General features: G+C 40.1%; 1 protein-coding gene across 1 annotated transcript in view; it reads left to right on the top strand.

The window, feature by feature from the left end:
- The first annotated feature begins 6 nt into the window (after positions 1-6).
- The window catches only part of LOC143027295 (adipokinetic hormone/corazonin-related peptide receptor variant I-like), a 113,351-nt gene continuing 102,686 nt past the window's right edge, over positions 7-10,671 (top strand). The window contains exon 1 of the mRNA XM_076188563.1: positions 7-194. The gene's annotated coding sequence lies outside the window, so the exon portion shown is untranslated. The remainder of the gene's footprint in view (positions 195-10,671) is intronic.

Genomic DNA, 10,671 nt, shown 5'->3' with positions numbered 1-10,671 from the left:
CGTGGAGGTTCATCCACACCGGCCGGATTTCCGCCAGTGCGTTACCTTCGGGTTCTTCAGAGGCAACGCTCGAGCCGAAGGCATCTACACCCTCTTCTGCATTGTCTTCCTCTACTTCATCCCACTTGCCTTCATCGTCGTCGCCTACTCCCGTATCATTGTTGAGATCAGCAGAAAGAGCAGAGATAGGCAAGGTGAGATGTAAAAAAATCAGGAGAATTCCTAAGACTTTACGAGAGGGTGAGAGAAAGTTATTATGGACTGTTGTTTATCATCACTTTTATGCTCTCTTTCGCTCGTCACGGGATTCGAATCGATGTCTTACTCATTGTTAAAGCAACGCCTTACCGACTGAGCAGTGGTAACTTCAAAATATTTTCAACTTGGAATTGAACTGACTCTCGAAGATTCTAGGCAGATTGCAAACTGTCGTCATGACCTAATTTTACAGAAACCCGAACTCAACTCTTAGCCAAACAGTAAGGATGGGATTAAACCTTTATGGGCTTTCGCCGTAAATACCTGAATAGAATTGCTCGTAATATATATATATGTATATATATACGGACACACACACATACACACACATTCACACACACACACACACACACACACACACACACACACACACACACACACACACACACACACACACACACACACACACACACACACACACACACACACACACACACACACACACACACACACATACACACACACACTCACACACACACACACAAACACAAACATACACACACACACACACAAACACACACACACACACACACACACACACACACACACACACACACACACACACACACACACACACACACACACACACACACACACACACACACACACATGCATGCATGCATGCATATATATATATATATATATATATGTATATATATATACACATGTATATGTGTACACACACACACACACACACACACACACACACATATATATATATATATATATATATATATATATATATATATATATATATATATACATATTTGTACAACACTGAATGGGTCCCAGTGATTAGAGATACATTTTAACAACCACAATGCACTTTAGTTTTAAGCCATCAACATGGCCGACATGCAGAAATTGAAATGCGCTACTACCAAGAACTCGAACCCGGCGATCGCATGACAAGTGCTATAGTGATTTACCAATTACGCTATCAAGAGAGATATAAGTTGAGCGCAACTTTTTCTTATATATTTGTACCCTCGAGTTACATACACATATATGAAATTTTGCGTTCAACTCATCTCCACTATGATAGTATAATTGGAAGTATACGAACGCGGGAAAGTATTTGTACAATTCTGAATGGGTCCCAGTGATTAGAGATACATTTTAACAATCACGTGCGCACTTGTCATGTGGTCGCCGGGTTCGAGTCCTTGGCAGTACCGCACTTCAATTTCGGCATGTAGGCCTCCATTGGATCTTCCAAGTTGAAAGCTTAGAATTAAAGTGCATTGTGGTTGTTAAAATGTATCTCTAATCAGTGGGACCCATTCAGTGTTGTGCAAATACTTTCCCGCGTTCGTATACTTCCAATTGTACTATCATGGTGGAGATGGGTTGAACACATTATTTCATGATGGTCTGTTGTAGTCTCCTTCATTCTTATGTTTCTTATACTACTAATATGTCAGGAATGAAGAGATAAGTTTTGCCTCTGCCAAATATATCGCACAGCTGAATAAAGCAATCTGGCGGTAAACAAAATAGAATGGCACTCAACCTCCTTGCCATTAGAGAAAGAATTCAGTAAATAAGTTTTGCCTCTTCTCTACCAAGTCACTAACAGTTAAATAAAACAGTCTGATGACATCTAGAGTATAGTTATATTTATCTCAAGTACGAACGAGGTACACTTAAAACATTTTTTATCAAAATATTTATTAGCGACATGTAATAGTGTGATGAACTTGATATTCGAGGTTCGCATGTAGAAAAAAATGACACATGAGAAGTCAATAAAGAAGACAGGAAGAAATCCACGATTCTCTTCCTTTTCTGGACGTTTGGGCCAGCATTCTCATCCTTTCCCAGTGTCCAATTCCCCTCCCCCTTCTCCTCGTCCTCCTCTTCCTTCCCCCCCTTTTCTCTCCCCGTTCCCTCCTTTCCCCTTATTTAATATCAAGCATTTGTATCTCAACTTGTACTTGAAAAAGCTGTAATAAACGAAACGTCGTACAAATAAAGGCTCCGTCCTCATATGGTGTTTATCTCGTCAATATGAGGAATTCAAAGGAAGGGAAGATTTGAATCTTGAAATAGTAAACAAATATATTACAGTGAACAAGAAAAATAAAGAAACTAAACAAAAGATATCAAAGTAAAGTTCATTTGACCCGTCATTTTTGGGAGGGTGTGGTGGGGGTGGGGGGCTAGCGTTTCATGCAAGTAAACCCCTAGTGTGCATACAATCAAATTTTCTTTCTATAAACATCTTAACGCGTAGAAACCATCTAAATTATTGCCAGGAGAAATGTAAAAGATTAGGGAAAACAAAAGTTTCATGCCTGTTGTAGCTGCAGAAGTACCTGAGGTCACAAACTTGATACGAAACAGATTGTAAGATGAAAACAACACTTCTTTAAAGAAAATAGCTTAAAGTATATTAATAAAAAGAAAATAGGGTTTACTATATCGGAGTATTGTAACCCATTTGTGCACTACGGATACTGTTATATTATTCGAGATAACTTAAGTAATTTCATTAAGTTCAGAGTAAGTTCGAGACAAGAAATATTAGAGCTATTTTGATTAAATCGTTTGTGCCCGTGTTGCACCGTACTGTATACATGTCATTCCGGTAAATGCCAGATGATTTAATTCTTCTTATGACTCTAGGTATGAAAGGATTTAGATAAACCTCAGGTAATCCAAGTGTGCTCTCGATACAGTGTGCCAGTTTTAATTGGTAGAACACCAGAAGATATAAAAAATGAAAGAATTGGTTTTGAGGTTTAAAAGTTAAGGATAAGAGAGCATTCATATAATCAAATCCTTTAGGATCAGCCATTTCAAATGAAAAGACAGAAGACCTTCTCCACACTAATTTTTCCCTCATTTGAATGCGAATAACTTGTGGTTTGAAAGGACTGGAGTTTTTGAACATATATCAATTTTAGTATATGACTTAAATCACCTTATGATAACCATAACAAACCATCGTTTCTTCGAAAATCAACATAGTTTTTGTGCAGAATAAATGCAATCCAAATTTGACACCATAGTACACTATATTTTGGAAAGCATGAAATGATTCTTTTAACTAATAAGGGTAGGCCACATCCTTTTTTTTTTTTTTTTCTTGTGGAGGGCTAGAAACGATCAAACATATCACAATACAAAGTGGTTGGTCTAACAGGTGCAAGGTGAAAAAAAAAGGAGGGGAGGGCGTCTATTTCTATACTACACAGAAGTTATCTACACATTTGAATTGAATTATATAATATGACATTGGAATCGATACATCATTTGAGATAGTTTTACAGCCCTCTTGGGTCAAAACTCCTGAATAAAAGTGTTTGGCGTTCAACCAACCAATAAGTAAATCAATTAATCAATCACCCATTTCGAGTCTACTGCTGAATAAAGACCTCTTCCAACTTATCCCATGAACTGAATGACTGGGCCATGTCACTCACGGAAACTTCTCTACATTGTCTTTCCATCCTCTGGTCTCCTTCATCGCTTTCCATCTTTCGGCGTCTAGTCAATAGCAAAACTGATTCACCGCCCGTCCTCCTTCCTGGGTACTTTCCTTACACGATTTCATTTCCTCTTGTTTTTTCGCTTCCACAATTCCCTTCATTCTTGTCTGCTCTTTCACCTAACTTCCCCTTCCCTTGTCTTTCAGCGTTATTTCCAACAAAGATCTGTCCATTCTCCGCTTTGTTCTATCATCTTTGTCAATTTCTTAGTCTCACACGCGTAGGTCATACACTTTTAGAGAATACCTTTTATATAGCATATTTGCAATCCAATCTACCTTATTTGATAAGTGCTTAATTTCACCTCGTTACCAAAAATTACTCGATTGATAGAAATTCCTACTCCACTAAATCGTTCCTTCTTTTCATCCATTGTCGAACTTGTGATGACTTTCTTGTAGCTAGATGAGCTTTTCTTCCTCTCGGACTTCACAAAATCCCACAACATCTCCAGCTCTTGCATTAAATTATCCAGTTTGTTCTGTTCCGAGACGGGTTATCACGTTGTAATAACGTATATCACAATTTTTCATGATGCTGGATGTCTAATACTTTGATCTGTTGTGAAAGTGCTTACTCACATTCGACGGCACCCTTCCCATTAGCATAGGCAATTAGACCTTTGCGCGACAATGATTCAACAAGAACGCCCGTTGTGATATTGGCTGTGCTCTTCTGGAAGTGATATCTGGTTGTGAGGGGTAGACGTGCTTGGATGGTGCTCCTACATTACCAGTAATTTGATTGTCGAGAGTGCCATGCGTTGGTGAAAAAATATACAAAATGAGCGGTGACCGCACCGCCAACGCTACGTAAGGTAACGCAGTAACCAAACGCTCCTAAATTATCTAAAAGTGCAAAACAGTGATGGAGTATTTCGACGGTGTCCGAGAGCGCCAAAATCGTATTGTGAAAAGGGTCTTAGTGTTGGGTGGATGGTCGTAAAAATCGGATGGTCGGCCAGCCTACTAAATAAAATCAAAGCCTATGGCATAGGAGGAAAAGTGTTAGAATGGATTAGAGCTTGGATTAGTGACAGAAAATCGAGTTGCCATAAATTATGTAAAATCCAAATGGGGAAGTGTTTCTAGTGGAGTTCACTAGGGCTTGATTTTGGGTCCCTTATAGTTCATTATGTACATAAACGACTTGGACAATTGGATTAATAGTGATATTAGTAAGTTTGCGGACGACACTAAAATAGGACGCATAATTAGGTCAAGAGAGGACGCCGAGACTCTGCAGGATGATCTTAACAAATTGCACACATGGTCGGTGAAGTGGCAAATGAACTTCAATATCTCAAAGGGCAGCGTGTTAAACGTAGGTCTACACAACCCTGAAAATAGATATAGCTTAGATAAAGCGTCTTTAGAGAAAACTCAGAGCGATAGAGACTTGGGAGTTCTAGTGAGTCCTGACCTTAAATCCAGAAAACATTGCATTAACGCTTGGAATAAAGCTAACAGAGCACCAGGTTTCATTACTAGGACGGTTACGAATAGAAGTGCAGAGGTAATTATCAAACTCTATCTACCGTTAGCTGAACCTATCCTTGACTATGCGGAACAGTCATGGTCACCATCTTATAGAATGGACATCAATTCACTAAAATCAGTATAGAGGAAAATGACCAAAATAATACATGGGCCCAGAAATTTATCTTATGAGGACAGGCTTAGACACCTTAACTTACACTCTCTGCAAAGATGCAGAATGCGGGATGATCTAATAGAGCTGTTCAAGTTGACCAAAGGCTTTACCAAGGGTGACGCACACAAGGTCATCATGTTAAGAAAACAGGACAGGACTCACAGTAATGGATTCAAACTGGACAAATTTAGATTTAAGAAGGAGATAGAAAAGAATTAGTTTACTAATAGGGTGATCAACGAATGAAATAAACTTAGCAAGCATGTAGTGAGCGCTGACATTATCCGTTATTTTAAGAAAAGGTTAGACAACTTTATGGATGGGGATGGCAGGTGGTAATAATCAGGGAACTGCCTTGCAGTCTCCTTCATTCTTATGTTCTTATGTTCCTGCCACCAAGTTTCTGCTGAGATAGATCTGTGGCGCCGCCTGCAAGTATTTACACTTGGTAAAGCCCCAGAGGATGGCCATTGGTTCAAATCATCACTGTGACGGTACCCCATGTATCTATGATGAATTTCCTTGTCATAAAGTCATGAAGATACGTAAGTCTATTTGTCAACGCCAAGGTGTTAGATCTCGGGTCGGCATCAGCTATCCTTTAACATTAGCTAGAACGACATTTTTGTATACAGCCAGAAAGGGAGTATCAAGTGATACAATTATGCACTAAAGACCCAAGTGAATAATATTATATGACAAAAGCAAGATATAACAACAGCCAGAAATGTCAACAGAATCAAAAAAAGATATCTTGGGGATTCAAAATAGAGTACGAGTATGAACATTTTACCGACGTGAATTATGGCAGTGATGATACTAATGAGAACGTCTGAATAATCTTCAGCTGAAATAAACCAGCTGCAGTCATGTTGAATATTTATTTTCAGGAAGAAATACATCAAAGCAAAGTTCAGCCATCGTGGCAGTCAGGCCAATTTGTCTTTGTTATCTTCCAATTCGGCACCCTTTACGGGTGAATGAAAAGTAACAATGTTTCACCCCTGGAGGGAGGAGTGAACTGGACCATCTATGTATAGGTAAAATACACAAATATGTGGCTATATACATATATGTACACACACACACACGCACACACACACACACACACACACACACACACACACACACACACACACACACACACACACACACACACACACACACACACACACACACACACACACACACACACACACACACACACACACACACACACACACACACGACTCGGTGGCGTGGTTGGTAGAGTCTCCGACTGTCACTACGGCGGTCCGGGTTCGAATCCTGCCCAGGGCTGAAATAATTTCAGTATCGCTGAGCTTCGAGTTGTTACTCCAACTCTCATGAGCGGGGAGTTGGGGGTGCGTGTGCGTGCAAGGTCACAACATCACCCATAGATCGGTCATACGAGCTCTGAGCTCTCTTCCGGGAGGGAAATAGCTGTCGATTACGAGTCCAACACGTGATCCAAAGACCATCAGTGGCTAGAATGTGAATATCTGATTTAATTTTGGTTGTCTGTATACTGTTATTGTTGGGCTGATACTCCGCTTTGAGGTTTCTGATTGGCTAGTGAACCGGACTGGGGCTACGGGACTGTGCTACTTACTCATTAGTCCGCTGTTGTGTGACGTCATCAGTCTCGCTTCGTCTTCTAGGGAACGTAGGTCTCCTTGCACTAGGAAGGGCCTCTAAATCTGTGGTTTGTGTATTTAGATTGGAGGATGAATCTTTTATGAAGAGAACTTTGAGGATAGGCAGTCTTCTGTGGCCTTGGTTTCTTGCCAGCACTTCTGTGTTTTCTACTAGAGTGTCTCATTTTAAAATTCTCTTCTGAGCTGAATGATGGTGGTTTTTGGGAGCTCCTGAGGAGAGGTGGTATGACAACTGGCGTGAGAGCTTCATTGCTGTCATGCCAATATAGGTTGAATGTTGGGTTGCACAGTCCCCACGTTTACAAGTATAGCTATATATGACGTGAGTTCTCTGAAGATCACTTTTACTCTGTCTTGTATTGTTATTCACTAGCAGTTGAGAAGTTTTATTTTTATTTCTATAGTATATAATTAATTGTACTTTAGAGTTTTCTTCCTTAGGTTTAATATTTTTTCATCTTCTTTGTAGGCTGTGGAGGACATAATATATTCTAATAATATTTTTGATATCTGATTACAACGTCAAATCCACCACCAATTTTCTGAATCTTTTGGAAAATAGTTACTCAAAAGGCATTATCGCATCTTTAGACACGGAGTCCCTCTATATCAACATCTAAGTTGAACGGAGAATTCAATACATAATAGACGTGACAATATCAAATAACCATATCAAGTACACTCTTTCAGTTGTATGAGAGATACAAGGCATCCACGCTCAGTTCACTGGCACCAGCTTGACCATGTAACAGTGCGCCAAGCAGACAGAAAGGAGGTACTAACCGCCAAATTCATGAGAAGAGCCGAATGCTGGACAGACTATCGTCTAGTGCGCTGTAAGATTTACTTAAAAACTTGACCTTCACAACGACGTCATCCTCCTGTCAAGAAACTCAACGTCAGATCTCTTGACAGCCCTACCTCCTGTGCAACATTCAGATATAACATCGCAGTCTTCCCAGTGTACAACATGATCAAGATAACAACCAAATGGAACAAATTCCATTCTGCCCTACACAGAGCTGCTGTAGACACTATCGGTTACTCCTCACACAACCACCAGGATTGGTTTGATCAAAATGCCTCAGATATCTACTAACTGCTAGATGATAAAAAGAAGGCACATGGTGCTCATCTGAATAACCCAAAGTCCAGTGAACTAAAGTGTCCCACTAACATCAGAGCTGAAATGCAAAGAATATTTAGAAAAATCCAAAATGATTGGTGGCAAACTAAGGCCCACGAAATATAACACTATGCTGAAACTTACAGTACACAAGGCTTCTATGATGCACCAAAGTCAATCTACAGGCCAAAATCCGGAATATCATCCAATCAGGTTCTCAGATGGCAACGCCCTTTTAAGAAACAACGAGGAAATTCTATCTCGATGAACCAAGCCTTTTTAGAATTTGCTTATTCAGGTGACACCTATCGCTCCACACATATTTGATTAACTACCAAACCTCTCATCAGTGGAAACACTTGAAGAAACAACATAAATGACTGAAGTTTTAGGAGCTCTAGGAAAAGTAAGAAATAAACAGAGGCCGGAGGCAGACAAAATTACAGCCGAAATATTTAAGCAAAGAGGGTACTTTCTGAAACGCTGTCTAAAAAAAGAGACAAAACAGTTTGTGCAACAGCAGAGGCATCCCACTGTTGAAAGTAGCCGTAAAAGTACTTACCAATGTAATGCTTTTCCGTCTGACTGCACATCTCACAGAGGGAAATCTAGAAAATCAATGTTGTTTCCGAAAATATCGTGGCACAAGTGATATGATTTTTTCCTTACGTCAGTTACAGAAAAAGTCACGGGAGAAAACAAAGATCTCTTCATTGCTTTTATTGATCTCGCAAAGGCATTTGACACCGTTAATTGCACCCTCTTATGGACACTACTTGAGAAGATGGGAATTTCTCACGGTTTTAAAACATCTTTACGACGTAATGAAGGCTAGAGCTCTTGCATGCGGTTCACTCTCAGATCCTTTTCCAGTAAAGGTTGATGTCAAACAAGGTTGTGTACTTGTTCCTGTCCTTTTTGATATATATATATATTTTTTTATGCCTTAGACCAATCTTAGCCATAAAACGTTGGTAGAGATGCTGGTATAAGCATTCATTATTGACTTGACGTAACATTTTCAACTTCCATTGTTTTTAAGCCAGATAGTTCAGCTCCAGTATGATGCTATCGTTGCTCATATGACTGGTTCACTTCAGAACATCATTAACATATTTTCCACCATCTACGCTGCCATAGGGCTCAAAGTCAACGCACTCAAAATTGAGATCTTTGCATAATACAGAAACTTGCCACAAACTCCTTTACACTTCAACATCAATGGGGAGTCTGTCAGAACAGTGGAACATTTCACATACCTCGGTAGAGTACTTTCTTTAGATTACTCAATTAACCTGGAGAAACAGAGAAAGATAAACCTTGCTTACTGGAGAAAAGCATCCATGTTCCCTATGCAGCAAAATGTATGTCTCCCGTAAAGGATTTAACAGCCACATTCGATGGCACCAGCGGCACGATCGCTGAATCTCACATTTCACCTCACGATGGACTGTCTTAAGTAGTGTGAGTGTGTGTGTGTGTGTGTGTGTGTGTGTGTGTGTGTGTGTGTGTGTGTGTGTGTGTGTGTGTGTGTGTGTGTGTGTGTGTGTGTGTGTGTGTGCGTGCGTGCGTGCGTGCGTGTGTGCGTGTGTGCGTGTGTGCGTGTGTGCGTGTGTGCGTGTGTGCGTGTGTGCGTGTGTGTGTGTGTGTGTGCGCGTATGTGCATGCGTATGTGTGTGTGTATAGTGTGTCTGTACAGTGTGTGTGTGCGTGTTTGTGCATATGCGTATTTTTTGTGTTTATGTGTGTATTTGTGTGTATGTGTTTATGCGTGCGCGTGTGTTTGTGTGTGTATTTGTGTGTGTGTGTGTGTGTGTGTGTGTGTGTGTGTGTGTGTGTGTGTGTGTGTGTGTGTGTGTGTGTGTGTGTGTGTGTGTGTGTGTGTGTGTGTGTACCACTGTGTGTGTATGTGTGCATATGTATATGTACGTGTGATGAATATTTGTGTAGAAATAGCGATGATAAACGGAGTTCAGCTGTGCCCAATTGAAAGGAATGATTTAATTAAGACAAGAAGATAATGTGTCCACGATGGAAGAATGGGCTTGAAAGAATCTTTGGTGGAGCGAACAGAAGCTCACAAGTAATTGGTCTGACAAAAAATGAAAATGGTGAATTAAAAGGAAAGTTACTTGTAATCTCATGCCAAAAAAGAATCCCACAGTTAAGATATATAAACAATTTGAATTAGGAATTACAAAACTGTCATTATCAGTAGGGCATGTAAGAGTAAAGTAGAAATACATAGATGGAGTCCGGGACTCGTTCTCAGGACAGGACTCGAAACGTTGGGAATAAATTACCTACTTCTGAGTCTGGTGTTTTCTACGTTTCCACCATTATGGTTCCCGGACTCCAGCTTTTTTCGTACACACACACACACACACACACACACACACACACACACACACACACACACACACACACACACACACACACACACACACACACACACACACACACACACACACACACACACATA

Source organism: Oratosquilla oratoria, chromosome 8 (genome assembly GCF_046742065.1).
Source record: "Oratosquilla oratoria isolate Oo_2021 chromosome 8, ASM4674206v1, whole genome shotgun sequence".
NCBI classification, from domain to species: Eukaryota; Metazoa; Arthropoda; class Malacostraca; order Stomatopoda; family Squillidae; genus Oratosquilla; species Oratosquilla oratoria.
The sequence above is the reverse complement of the archived record's forward strand: the minus strand, read 5'-3'. Positions and strand labels throughout refer to the sequence as shown.